Here is a 15,261-nt window from a genome sequence, read left to right as displayed (position 1 = left end):
ATGAAAATTTTTCTTTCCACTTCCCCCAAGTATTGTTTAAACCTTCCCTGACACGAGGCCAAGGTACCTTCCATTTCATAATGAAAGCTGACTCGATTGATTATCTCTGAGATGTCCGGAACCCTGTTAGACTTCCAATATTTAGCTATGAGAATTTTGGCAGACGTTAATATATGAAAAACTATCGTACGATATACCTTTGGCACTAAATGCAACCCATTAAGTAATAAGACTAAATCTGGAGTAAAGGGGAGAGCTAAGTTAAAAATTGAAGTAAGCATGTTAGACACCTCTCTCCAAAAATGCTCCAGCTTTGTGCATTCCCAGAATATGTGCATCATGCCCCCCCCATGCCTCCCACACCTCCAACACAGGTTTATAACTTCCGGATATATCATTGACAATCTCTCTGGTGTCATGTACCATCTATAGATTATTTTCCTAGTAGCCTCCAAATGATATGAACATTTAGAGTGTTTCTGGGAGAGCGTGAATATATGTTCCCATGCTATTTGATCTGAAGGCATATTCAAATCTTTGGCCCATTTATCTAAACCCGACGCAGACTTTTTATTATAAATTTCAAGGAGTAGCCGATAAATTTTTGAAATACTCTTCTCCTTATTGTTTACACTGAAAAAAAATGTAGCAAATAATGAGTTTGGTTTCCCCACTTCTTCTGGTAAAGAATTCAATAAGGATCTCAGCCTCAAATATTTATAAAACTCTCTATTAGGGATCTCAAATTTATGAGATATATCAGCAAACTGTAGCATCCCTAAGTCACTCCACACCTCCCCTACCGTTTTAATTCCTTTTTGCCTCCATGAGCTAAAGGAAATATCTGGTATCATTTGCTCTATAGCTTCCAATGGTATATCTGATCTATTCATATGAATTAAATCTTTGGCTAGAATTACATTCTTCCACAGCGCTAACCCTGCTTTGATCACTATTGACTTGGGTTCATTACCTACCGGATCTATATACGGGCATTGTAAAGCTACCCTGGTATTTTTTATAGCCAACATATTTGTCTCTATCTGCACCCATAACGGAGGATCCGGATCTAACAGGCTTTGTCTTATAGGCGTCAAAAGAACTGCGTAGTAATAATATAGTAAGTTAGGGAAACTAAGACCTCCCAAAGCAATTGGTTTATAAAGAGTATCAGCTGCTACTCTATGTCTAGCATTATTCCATACAAAGCGTAACAGCAAGGATTGTAATTTCGCTATATATTTTTTGGACACCAAAATTGGAACATTTCTGAACACATACAGAATTTTCGGCAACACCATCATTTTAATTGTTGCTATCCGACCTACCCACGATATTTCTTTACATGCATATGTTTTAATGTCCTCAGTTATTGTACCTATCAGTGGTTCGTAGTTTACTTTAAATAGTTTTTTAGACGGAAATGGCAATTCTACCCCCAGATACGTAATACTATCTTCCGCCCATTTAAACGGGAATTTAGATTCTATGAATGCTTGTTCCCCAGTAGATAAACCCATATTCAACACTACTGATTTATTAACATTAAGTTTGTAGTACGAAACGGCACTAAATTCTTCCAGAATGGATATAACTGCGACTAATGATCTGGCCGGCTCAGATAACGCTATGATAACGTCGTCCGCAAATAATCCTATTTTATGTTCGGTCCCTCCAACTTGTATTCCCGAAACATTACTTGCTCCCCTAATGTATTCTGCCATTGGTTCCATGACCAAGGTGAAAATTAGGGGTGATAACGGACACCCTTGACGAGTTCCATTCGTAATGGGAAACACCTTAGACATGAAACCAGAAGCCAGAACCCTCGCCGATGGCCTAGAATACATAGCCAATATTGCTGTTTTTGCTTCCCCCACAATACCAAATTTGTCTAATATTTTCTCCAGATAACCCCAATGGACCCTGTCGAACGCCTTCTCCGCATCCAAAGATAGGAGCAGAGAAGGCGTTCCACGTCGCTCCACCAGTTCAATCAAATCTATGAATCTTCTGGTGCCATCTGCCGACTGTCTTCCTTTTACAAATCCCACTTGGTCTTTATGGACCAAGCTAGGAAGAATCTCCGCCAATCTCACCGCCAAAATCTTTGCATATAATTTTAAATCTGTATTCAACAGTGAGATTGGACGGAAATTCTCTGGTCTGTCTGGTGACTTCCCAGGTTTTGGCAGTGTGATAATAGTGGCCTCCAACATTTCAGCCGGAAAGTCCCCCCCCTGCCTCACTTCATTAAAAAGTTTCATGAGTGAGGGTACCAGATACTCTTTAAATTCCTTATAATAGCTATTTGTAAGGCCATCCGGACCAGGAGCTTTGTTTGGTTTTAAACCTCTAATGGCACTATTTATGTCTTCAACAGTAATTTCTGCTTGAAGAACTTCTAAATGTGACTGGGAAATAGTGGGTAATTTTACCCCCTGTAAGAATTTATCAATTCCCTCTACTGAAGGTTGGAACGTTGTGTCATTTATTTTAAGATTATAAAGCGACGAATAAAATTTAGCCATTCCCTCCGCTATCAATTGGGGATCAAAAATTTTTGTACCAGTATCACTAAGTATATATGGAAGTTTCATTTTACCTTGCCTCATTTTTAACCTAGATGCCAGTAAGGAACCTGCCTTGTTATCCCTCCCATAGTATTGGGCTTTCATCCGCCTGAGCGCCATATCATACTTGTATAAATCCAAGTCATGTAACTCCCGCCTCAACTCTTTCAATTCTTTCTCACGTGTTGCACAAAACACTTTCTTATTTAGGGAACTATTTTTAATGATAGAATTAACTAGGCGTACCCTATGAGCTTCTCTTTCTTTTTTGTCTTTAGCTGCTAAACTAAGAAAATGTCCTCTAACGAAGGCCTTATGCGCACACCATACCGATTTAATATTAACTTCCCCCGTGTCATTATATGTAAAAAATTCTTTAATATATCTGTGCGACCCTTCTATGTATTTTGCTGAGTGAAGAATCCTCTCATTCAAACGCCATGAGGTGCGGGTGCCTGACTTAAATTGTTCCATAAGTGTAGCATGAACTGGTGCGTAGTCAGACCAACTAATGTAACCTATATCACAAGAAATGATTTTGGACGTAGTGTTTAAATCAGATAAAATGAGATCAATTCTAGAGTAAGTTTTATGCCTCTGAGAAAAGAAACTATAGTCGCGTTCGTCAGCATGTTTGGCCCGCCACACATCCACCAAGCCTTCCTGTTGTGTGACTGAGAATAATTTGGAGGGCGCGTCTTGCTTCTCAGCAGCAGAAGAGTCTAATGCTGGCCACATCAATGAATTAAAGTCCCCCATGACTAATAAGGAACCTGATTTGAGATTTGAAACCATGCTAAACAGCTTGCGGATAAATTTCAGAGGTCCCTTATTTGGCGCATATATTGCAACCAGTGTATATGGAATATTATTGATCTCACATATCAAGATAACATACCGCCCCCCAACATCTATTTTCGAGTCAACCAACTTAAATGCCACAGAATCTTTTATGGCTATTGATACCCCTCTTTTTTTCTTATCTTTCAAGGTGGATGAGAACACATGTGGATATTTTTTATGTTTAAATCTATGTGCGTCAGCTGTGACCAAGTGCGTCTCCTGCACACACAGGACATCTGAACTATCTAATAACGCATTTTTCCACAGCTGAGATCTTTTGAAAGGACTGTTAAGCCCCTTTGCATTAATGGTAGTAACCTTGATCACCATTTTGACATTAATAACATAAAAATGCTAGTTAGTATGAGCTTCAATTCCCCGTTCCCTGTTATCTCCAGTGAGCCTTGTATATAGCAGGCATGCATAATATGAATACTCAGTTCCGGACCATGGTACCTAAAAAAGAATAAAAAATTAAACATACACAACAAATAAACCTCTACATTTCCATAACTGGACGCCGACAACATTGCGTCCTAGAGGGGGTTGCAATAACCACCAACGACCGATTAAGCCTAACTATGACACATTATCTGTGTAATTGGCTTTTAAAGGAATTAAGTCCTTCACATCTGCATACAACCTCTTCAGGTATCAGGTGTACGTCCGCTTCTCACTTCAGACCACTCGCCATCTAACTTGGCCGGAGAAGGAGCCTTGGATCTTTGTGAATTTATTGATGACAGGTTCCAATTGTCCAGTAAATACACCGCCTCATCCACTGTTGACGCTACAAATTTCTTTCCTCTGTATGAAATAAGTAGTTTTGCCGGGAATCCCCATCTGTATTGGACTCCATGATGACGTAGAATTTTGGCCGCCTCTTGGAATTCTCTCCTCTTTGCAAGCGTAGCAGCTGATAAATCTGTGTATAGGGAGACACCCCTGAATCTATCAGGTAAATCAGGATTTTCTCTGGCAGCCGCCATTAACTTTTCCTTTACGTGATAAAAAGTAATCCGCGCTAGGGCATCCCTTGGCACCTCAGGTGGTAAACTCTTGGGCTTGGGAATCCTATGAGCCCTGTCTATATATAGCTCTGATTGTGACAGATCAGGTAATAGGGCCACAAATAAGTCCGTTAAATAAACGTGCAGCTCCTCCTGCTTAACCGTCTCTGGAATGCCGCGGAAACGGATATTGTTTCTACGAGAACGGTCCTCTAAATCAATTACTTTTGCTCTCAGAAACTTTAGCTCCTCTTCTTTCTCATTTTGTGTGTCAACAAGATCATTGTGCGCTCTGGCAAATTCCGCCATTTTGTTTTCCAGGTGGGATGTTCTGTGTCCCACAGCCATTATTTCCTTCTGTAAAGGCACTATCATTTCTTTAAAGTCCGCCTGTAAAGATTTCCTCAGGTCTCCCATCAATATAATAAGCATGGATTCGGTTAGGGGGTTATCCCCACTCCTTGACTCAGAAGTAACTAAGTGCTCCTCCTGAAGTTTTAGCAAAGCTGCCCTGCTTTGTGCTCCCGGGCTATCATACTGTCCCAGCGCCATATCATGCTTCTGTCCCCCAGTACCTGTGATCGCAGCTGCTGTAACGGCATTCTGTGTGCCAACACTATCACACTGGGATGTAATCCTCCGGATCGCTGGGGACTCGATGCTCGCCTGTAGCGAGGAAGAGGCTGCAGGGCTCGTCTGGGTATGTTCAGCCGTGGTACGAAGGGCCGCGCCTCCACCCGCGCCATCTTGGCTGCCGCTTACCGCCGGGAAGAACTCGGTGAGTTTGGCAGATGCCGCCTTTTTTTTCTGCTTCACCATGTTCCCCCTACTTAGTCTCCTGTTGGGGAGAAGTTCAGCTTGCTCTGCAAACTTTAAGACGCGCTTTGAGCCGCTGTATAGGCTTAATGGCACCGGAGCTCAGCTAGTGTGCGTCTTGCTCCATGCGCCGCCGGCCACGCCCCCCAATATATACCCATTTCAATTATTTATTTTTACCAGTGAAACCAATATAACATCTCAACATTCACAAATATACATTTCTGACATTCAAAAACAAAACAAAAACAAATCAGTGACCAATATAGCCACCTTTCTATGCAAGGACACTCAAAAGCCTGCCATCCATGGATTCTGTCAGTGTTTTGATCTGTTCACCATCAACATTGCGTGCAGCAGCAACCACAGCCTCCCAGACACTGTTCAGAGAGGTGTACTGTTTTCCCTCCTTGTAAATCTCACATTTGATGATGGACCACAGGTTCTCAATGGGGTTCAGATCAGGTGAACAAGGAGGCCATGTCATTAGATTTTCTTCTTTTATACCCTTTCTTGCCAGCCACGCTGTGGAGTACTTGGACGCGTGTGATGGAGCATTGTACTGCATGAAAATCATGTTTTTCTTGAAGGATGCAGACTTCTTCCTGTACCACTGCTTGAAGAAGGTGTCTTCCAGAAACTGGCAGTAGGACTGGGAGTTGAGCTTGACTCCATCCTCAACCCGAAAAGGCCCCACAAGCTCATCTTTGATGATACCAGCCCAAACCAGTACTCCACCTCCACCTTGCTGGCGTCTGAGTCGGACTGGAGCTCTCTGCCCTTTACCAATCCAGCCACGGGCCCATCCATCTGGCCCATCAAGACTCACTCTCATTTCATCAGTCCATAAAACCTTAGAAAAATCAGTCTTGAGATATTTCTTGGCCCAGTCTTGACGTTTCAGCTTGTGTGTCTTGTTCAGTGGTGGTCGTCTTTCAGCCTTTCTTACCTTGGCCATGTCTCTGAGTATTGCACACCTTGTGCTTTTGGGCACTCCAGTGATGTTGCAGCTCTGAAATATGGCCAAACTGGTGGCAAGTGGCATCTTGGCAGCTGCACGCTTGACTTTTCTCAGTTCATGGGCAGTTATTTTGCGCCTTGGTTTTTCCACACCCTTCTTGCGACCCTGTTGACTATTTTGAATGAAACGCTTGATTGTTCGATGATCACGCTTCAGAAGCTTTGCAATTTTAAGAGTGCTGCATCCCTCTGCAAGATATCTCACTATTTTTGACTTTTCTGAGCCTGTCAAGTCCTTCTTTTGACCCATTTTGCCAAAGGAAAGGAAGTTGCCTAATAATTATGCACACCTAATATAGGGTGTTGATGTCATTAGACCACACCCCTTCTCATTACAGAGATGCACATCACCTAATATGCTTAATTGGTAGTAGGCTTTCGAGCCTATACAGCTTGGAGTAAGACAACATGCATAAAGAGGATGATGTGGTCAAAATACTCATTTGCCTAATAATTCTGCACGCAGTGTATAGTAAAGGAAGTGCCGATATTCACGATAAAAATTTGTAATTAGAATATTCGCAATCAATACTAGTTATGAGATGTGAAACATGTATATTGCATATACTGCTACAATTAAGCTTAACTATGATGCAGTTACCTCATGCTATTCGTCACCTTGTTGCTGTTCCTTACCTTATGCTGACTTTGACGTTTGTTTGAAAATGTCCTGCTCTCCTTTGCCACATAGTGATTGGGGTGGTGGAACCATTCTTCTCTCATTTTTCTAGGTTTATCATTCAGTATAGATATAGTGGTATTTTTATTTTCAGTTAAGTATTTTGGCAGGTTTCACACTTTGTCATAGTGTGTGCCTGAGGAGATTTAACAGATGAATATTGGTTAATTGTAAAAGAGCTCCTGTGGTTATCCGAAATTATTGAAATTTCTGGATAACCCTTCTAAGGGCTGATTCACATCTGTCTTTAACTGACCTAAGCAGAGGAACAGCCTGCTGGAGTTCACTGGATCCGGCATAGCCGAACATGGCTGTGCACTAGGATAATGGGATCCAGCAGTGATCTGAACGCTTTCCAGCATAGGTGTCTGCTTAGAGTGGACAAAAAGTCCTGCACGTAAGGCTTTTTTTCCAGCTGAGGCTGGCACTTATGCTGGAAAGCATCCAGATCGCCATCAGATCCTATTATAGTTAATGGGGTCCTATAGGGCACAACCGTGTCTGGCTATGCGGTATCCGGCTGTTCCTCAGATCATTTAAACGCAGATGTGAATCAGCCCTAATATGATTTTCTCATTGACTAACACCATCATTTGCAGAATTATTAATGAACTTGTAGGGGGGGGGAATGATTATGCTTGAGTCTCTGAACTTCTATTAAATCCATATTGTTATTTATAGATGTTTGATGCCGATAACATGGCCTATGATTCAATAATGCCATTCATTTCTGCCTGTTACAAACTGCCACATTTTGCAGCTACATGCCCGTGGACCTCATATTAATGATATCGCTGTTTATCCTTCTCACTGCACAACCTTAGTGAATAGGACACAGGGTCTAAAAACACTGATTATGCCTAACCTTTCAGAGATCCAGGCTTAAGCTCAGCCGGTGCTTGGCATAGATCTAAATAGAACTTCAAAGCTCAAGAGGCAGCTCCTAGTGGGCTCCTGACCGAAGAAGAAACTTGAGACAACCTTTAAGATTTATTTCCCTGCAAGCTTTGGATAATTTAAAGGTACTGAATAATATGGCAACAAGAGTCATGTTAAGATGGACAGCTTCCAGGGAGTCTTGTTACTGTCCTCTCTCAATCACAAAATTGGGCACAACTCACCATTCATGGTACAAGTATTCAGGGCAACTATGTAGCAGAAGAAGATATTCAAGTGACATGGAAGTAGTGTGTAGATGAACTGCAATAAATCACTGACAAGGTGTGGAATTACCACAGATTCCACTCTACTGTTTTCTTTGCTTATTTTGTCACTTTGTTTAAGCACTCATGTTGCAGTTGGCCAGGAAAGCTCAAAAGTGTCTAGATATAGTAACACTTTTCTTTGTGGCCTATCATTTTCTTTTGTATTAGCAGAAGGACCAGCTTCGCATGGGTATATTTCATCTATTTCATTTAATGGTTGTGTGTCGTTAAAATATATCGACAGTATCCCCCATAACAGTGACATCTACAGCACCCTGCCCCTTAAACAATAAACTCCACAGTCCCCCACCCCTAAATTCTGACCCCTCCACAGTGCCCCGCCACTTTAAAATGGGACCTCCACAGCATCCCATCCCCTTAACTTTGACCTTCACAGCAGCCTGCCCCTTTACCACTGAGTTTCACAGCACCCCACTCCCTTGACAGTGACCTCCTCAGGCCCCCCCCTTAAAGGGAACCTGTCACCGGGATTTTGTTTATAGAGCTGAGGACATGGGTTGCTAGATGGCCGCTAGCACATCTGCAATACCCAGTCCCCATAGCTCTGTGTGCTTTTATTGTGTAAAAAAAACCTATTTGATACATATGCAAATTAAACTGAGATGAGTCCTGTTCCTGACTTATCTCACATACAGGACACATCTCAGGTTAATTTGTATATGTATCAAATCATTTTTTTTACACAATAAAAGCACACAGAGCTATGGGGACTGGGTATTGCGCATGTGCTAGCGGCCATCTAGCAACCCATGTCCTCAGCAACATACACAAAATCCCGGTGACAGGTTCCCTTTAATAGTGACCTCCATAGTACCCTGCTGCATTAACAGTGACCTCCACAGCAGTTGCCCCTTCAATAGTGGCCCCTACCCCCTTAACAGTGACCCTTACAGTGTCTGTCCCTTTAACAGTGACCTCCACAGCAGTCTGCCCCCTTAACAGTAACATTCACAGTGAACTCCTCTCTAACAGTGACTTCCACAGTGCCCACCCTTTAACAGTGACTTCCACAGTGCCCTGCCTCTTTAATGCTAGGGCTACACGACGACGTGTTTTGCGTGACATTTTGTCTCAACAATTTTTATAATGATAGGCTATGGTGTCACACTGCCACATGCTGCGATTGTGACACGAAAGTTGAAAAAAATGCATTGGTGCCACATCAATGTCATGTGACAAATGTAGCAGCGTAGTTGTGCCCTATGTGTCGTGCGACTAATTGTCGCTAGAGTTGAGCGAACACCTATATGTTCGGGTTCGGAGAGTTCGGCGGAACTTCACAAAAAAGTTCGGGTTCGGGACCCGAACTTGATCCGAACTTAGACTCGAACCCGAACCCCATTGAAGTCAATGGGGACCCGAACTTCACTTTATGATTTTCCGTTAAAAAATGGTTATAACGGAAAATAATAGTATTAGCTTTTTCCGATCTGAGTTTTCACGATCGTGAAAACTCAGATCCGACAGTATATTCTAACACAGAGGCGTTCCCATGGTGACGGGGATGCTTCAAGTTAGAATATACTAAGAACTGTGTACATAACTGCCCCCTGCTGCCTGGCAGCACACGATCTCTTACAGAAGGGTGTGATCCGCACAATTAACCCCTCAGGTGCGGCACTTGAGGGGTTAATTGTGCGGATCTCAGCCCCCTGTAAGAGATCGGGTGCTGACAGGCAGCAGGGGCCAGACCTCCCTCCCCAGTATTAAAATCATTGGTGTCCAGTGCGGCCTCCCCTCCCCCCACCCCTGATTAAAATCATTGGTGGCAGTAGCCACAGATTAACAACCCCCCTCCCCCCCATCATTGGTGGCAGCGGAGCGGCAGTTTCAATCAGAATCCCAGTTTAATCGTTGGGGCTCCGATCGGTTACCATGGCAGCCAGGATGGTACTGCAATCCTGGCTGCCATGGTTACTTAGCACTTTTAGCAGCATTATACTTACATGCACTGTCTGTGGCCGGCAAAGGCGCTCCTCCTACTGGTAAGTGACAGCTCTGTGCTATAAGCAATGCACCGCACAGACCTTTCACTTACCAGTAGGGTCCTGGCTGCCATGGTAACCGATCGGAGCCCCAGCGATTAAACTGGGACTCCGATCGGAACTGCCGCTCCGCTGCCACCAATGATGGGGGGGTTGTTAACCAATGATTTTAATTAGGAAGGGGGGAGAGGGGAGGCCGCACTGGACACCAATGAATTTAATAGGGGGTGGGTGGGCCGCACTAGCCACCAATGATTTTAATAGGGCGTGGGGGGGCCGCATTAGCCACCAATGATTTTAATAGGGAGGGGGGGGGTCCGCACTGGCCACCAATGATTTTAATACTGGGGAGGGAGGGGGGGCCGCACTGGCCACCAATGATTTTAATACTGAGGAGGGAGGAGGGTCTGGCCCCCTGCTGCCTGGCAGCACCTGATCTCTTACAGGGGGCTGTGATCCGCACAATTAACCCCTCAGGAACCTGAGGGGTTAATTGTGCGGATCACAGCCCCCTGTAAGAGATCAGGTGCTGCCAGGCAGCAGTGGGCCGTTATGTCCACAGTTCTCAGTATATTCTAACTTGAAGCGTCCCCATCACTATGGGAACGCCTCTGTGTTAGAATATACTGTCGTATCTGAATTTTCATGATCTAACTCAAATCCGATGGTATATTCTAACATAGAGGCGTTCCCAAGGTGATGGGGACGCTTCAAGTTAAAATATACCATCGGATTGGAGAAAACTCCGATCCGATGGTATATTAATATTAGCCGAACACTGAACCCGAACTTTTACTGAAATGTTCGTTTGCCGAACACCGTAAAGTTCGGTACGAACCCGAACTTTACAGTTCGGGTTCGCTCAACCCTAATTGTCGCGCAACACATGTCGTCGTGTAGCCCTTACCTAAAGCTGACCTATAGCAGTGAAGTAAAATGGCTGGGTTGTTATGGAAACCTGGAGTAAACCTGTGTGTATGTGGAGACTAAGGGCATGCAAGCTTCTATTGGCTGATAGTGACATGTGACTGTGTGTATGGCAGTTGGGATATGAAGAGAAAGACTTGCAGGCTTGTATTAGCTAATGCAGGTCATATTTTGGTAATATCTCAGGAACAGTAAGTCCTAGAGAGCTGTAACCCCCACAAGATTTCTTTCCAGGTAGCAAGGAATGTGTATACCAAGTTTCGTTGTAATTGATGGTTGGGTTTTCAAGTGATCGCGGAACATAGATACATACGTCATTCTTTATATATATAGATTTTGTCTTAAATGTCAGTGCACAACGAGCAAAAACATGCTGAGTCCTTCAGACCATTAGATACCATTTTTACCAGCTCAATGATCTAGATTTTGGGGGGCATAAAAGAACCCTCATATGGATAGGGCATATCCAGTTGGAGAAAGTGTTAAAGTAGTCGATGCACATTGATGTCAGTAAATCCTGTAAATTTTATCTGGAGCCAAAATGATCAAATGTGTTTGTGTTAGACCCCCTGGAATATCATCTGTTGACCTTTAGTTTAGTTACTTTACATGGCGATATCAAAGTTGTACATATACATAGAGAGTAAAATGTCCTCCTAAGAGCAAAGGTTTCCTCCACTAATTTACAGTCAGGTCCATAAATATTGGGACATCGACACAATTCTAACATTTTTGGCTCTATACACCACCACAATGGATTTTAAATGAAACAAACAATATGTTCTTTAACTTCAGACTGTCAGCTTTAATTTGAGGGTATTTACATCCAAATCAGGTGAACGATGTAGGAATTACAACAGTTTGCATTTGTGCCTCCCCCTTGTTAAGGGACCAAAAGTAATGGGACAATTGGCTTCTCAGCTGTTCCATGGTCAGGTGTGTTATTCCCTCATTATCCCAATTACAATGAGCAGATAAAAGGTCCAGAGTTCCTTTCAAGTGTGCTATTTGCATTTGGAATCTGTTTCTGTCAACTCTCAAGATGAGATCCAAAGAGCTGTCACTATCAGTGAAGCAAGCCATCATTAGGCTGAAAAACGAAAACAAACCCATCAGAGAGATAGCAAAAACATTAGGCGTGACCAAAACAACTGTTTGGAACATTCTCAAAAAAAAAGGAACGCACCAGTGAGCTCAGCAACACCAAAAGACCCGGAAGACCACGGAAAACAACTGTTGTGGATAATCAAAGAATTCTTTCCCTGGTGAAGAAAACACCCTTCACAACAGTTGGCCAGATCAAGAACACTCTCCAGGAGGTAGGTGTATGTGTGTAAAAGTCAACAATCAAGAGAAGACTTCACCAGAGTGAATACAGAGGGTTCACCACAAGATGTAAATCATTGGTGAGCCTCAAAAACAGGAAGGCCAGATTAGAGTTTGCTGAACAACATCTAAAAAAGCCTTCACAGTTCTGGAACAACATACTATGGACAGATGAGACCAAGATCAACTTGTACCAGAGTGATGGGAAGAGAAGATCATGGAGAAGGAAAGAAACTGCTCATGATCCTAAGCATACCATCTCATCAGTGAAGCATGGTGGTGGTAGTGTCATGGCGTGGGCATGTATGACTGCCAATGGAACTGGTTCTCTTGTATTTATTGATGATGTGACTGCTGACAAAAGCAGCAGGATGAATTCTGAAGTGTTTCAGGCAATATTATCTGCTCATATTCAGCCAAATGCTTCATAACTCTTTGGACGGCACATCACAGTGCAGATGGACAATGACCCAAAGCATACTGCAAAAGCAACCAAAGAGTTCTTTAAGGGAAAGAAGTGGAATGTTATGCAATGGCCAAGTCAATCACCTGACCTGATTCCGATTGAGCATGCATTTCACTTGCTGAAGACAAAACTGAAGGGAAAATGCCCCAAGAACAAGCAGGAACTGAAGACAGTTGCAGTAGAGGCCTGGCAGAGCATCACCAGGGATGAAACCCAGCATCTGGTGATGTCTATGCGTTCCAGACTTCAGGCTGTAATTGACTGCAAAGGCTTTGCAACCAAGTATTAAAAAGTGAAAGTTTGATTTATGATTATTATTCTGTCCCATTACTTTTGGTCCCTTAACAAGTGGGAGACACATATGCAAACTTTTGTAATTCCTAAACCGTTCACCTGATTTGGATGTAAATACCCTCAAATTAAAGCTGACAGTCTGCAGTTATAGTACATCTTGTTAGTTTCATTTCAAATCCATTGTGGTGGTGTATAGAGCCAAAAATGTTAGAATTGTGTCGATGTCCCAATATTTATGGACCTGACTGTATGTCTTTTCTAAAACTAGTCATACACAACTTGTTTAACCTCCATTTTGAGGATTATAAAATATTGATCCGTGAAGTGCTTCAAGTGTTCTTGGATGTTCAGAAAAGAACAAGAAGTGACATATGTATCTCAACACAGTACAAACTGCAGTGTGACTTGGTTGATGCTAGTAGAAATAGATACATTTCCACCTATCAGTGTTTGAGACATTTTAGAATGTAGCCTCTATTCTCACTGCATGAAGAGAGACAATACTCTTTGGCTAACATGAGACTATGTTCACATGGGCAAAATCTGCTGCTGATTTTTTTCCACTCTCTAGTCCACATTCTAATGCCATCAACAGCTTGTTGTTGACTTCAATGCAAAAAAAAAACCTCTACCATGTGAACACCTTGTACACATGATACAGTTTTAAGCAGCTATTTTGAAAAACACTTTTTGTTACTTCTTTGACATAGATTTGATTGTGGATTTCCGTAGAAGTCAATAGGGAAGCAGAAAAACCTCACTCAAGACACTTGTTTTTAGTTACTGATTCTGCTGCTGATATTCTACAGATTTTTTCTGCTGTGGTTTTTGTCATGTGAACCTACCCTTACGTTCAGAAAATAGTAATCAGACACAGGCTCCCACAGTGTGGTATAGAAGAATCTGCTTGTATGGTTGTACTTACCTGCATTTATTTTCATTCCATGTGAGTTACGGATTTGTAACTAGTTAACTTTGCTTCTTGTGGAAGGAACATGGCTGGAGCTGGCTACTAATTTGAGAGGATGCTATTAAAATTAACCTTGCACCTGTCTATTCAACGAACATACTATACACGACCAGCCATTTATCTAACTTGAGGTCACCTTTTCATCTGTCTCCTTGAAGAGAGCAAATGTACAATTATTGAGTGCACTGGAATTTTTCTTGACTGTGAACTGGAAACATCTACAGCAGGGGCGTCGCTAGGTTAAGAGATTCGGGGCCTGGGCCCCTGATGTTTTGTCCCAGGCCCCGAATGTCCTGCCTGCCAGATAGATACAACTGTATTGCTGTCCTCAGGACTGCAATACAAATTAATCTAATGCACTGTAAGATATCAAGGACCTGTGGTGACATCACAGAGTTCTATAGGAGGGTCTTATAGATCCGCATTATTACTACTGAGGGGTGAGGGTATTATTAATACTGGAGGGCTCTTCTACTAATGGGGGCACTCTTGGGGAGCGTTATCACGGTTGAGGGCACTGCAGGGGGCAGTATTACTAATGACGGCATTCGAGAAGGGAATTACTATTGGTGAGACTGTGAGGAGCACTATTACTATGGGGGCACTAATATTTCTTCAGGATAGTATTTGGAGGTATTGGGGAGCACAGCGAGCAGCAGGGTAACACTGTGGGGACTTCAGGTTGAGGGAAGATGATAGAAAAGTGAGGAAGCTAAGATGTCTGTATTTCACACTCTGCAGAGACGAGGCGACTAAAAGATGTCCAGACTAAATGGAGAAGATGATGACAGAGAAGATCTGCATCGGAGGAGACGTCACCTGGGATGCCCTGGAGGTGAGAGGTATGTGCTTCTGTATAGCAAGTACAGCAAAATTCGGGGGAGAGGGGCTTAGAGAGCTGGGCCATATTCATTGGGGCTCGGGCCCCGGATCTTTTGAGATCCTAGCAACGCCCCTGAAATTCTACAGTAATCTATCCTGAATACGGGTACAACTGCACGACGCGTAATTGCTGCAGATTTATGTGAAGCACGGTAGCTCGGTGGTTAGCACTGGTGGACATCAGTGCTGGGGTCCTGGGTTTGAATGTGACCAAGGGCAACATCTGCTTGGAGTTTGTATGTTC

The sequence above is a fragment of the Bufo bufo genome, chromosome 4 (assembly GCF_905171765.1).
Source record: "Bufo bufo chromosome 4, aBufBuf1.1, whole genome shotgun sequence".
Taxonomy (NCBI): Eukaryota; Metazoa; Chordata; class Amphibia; order Anura; family Bufonidae; genus Bufo; species Bufo bufo.
Note: the sequence above shows the minus strand (reverse complement) of the source record.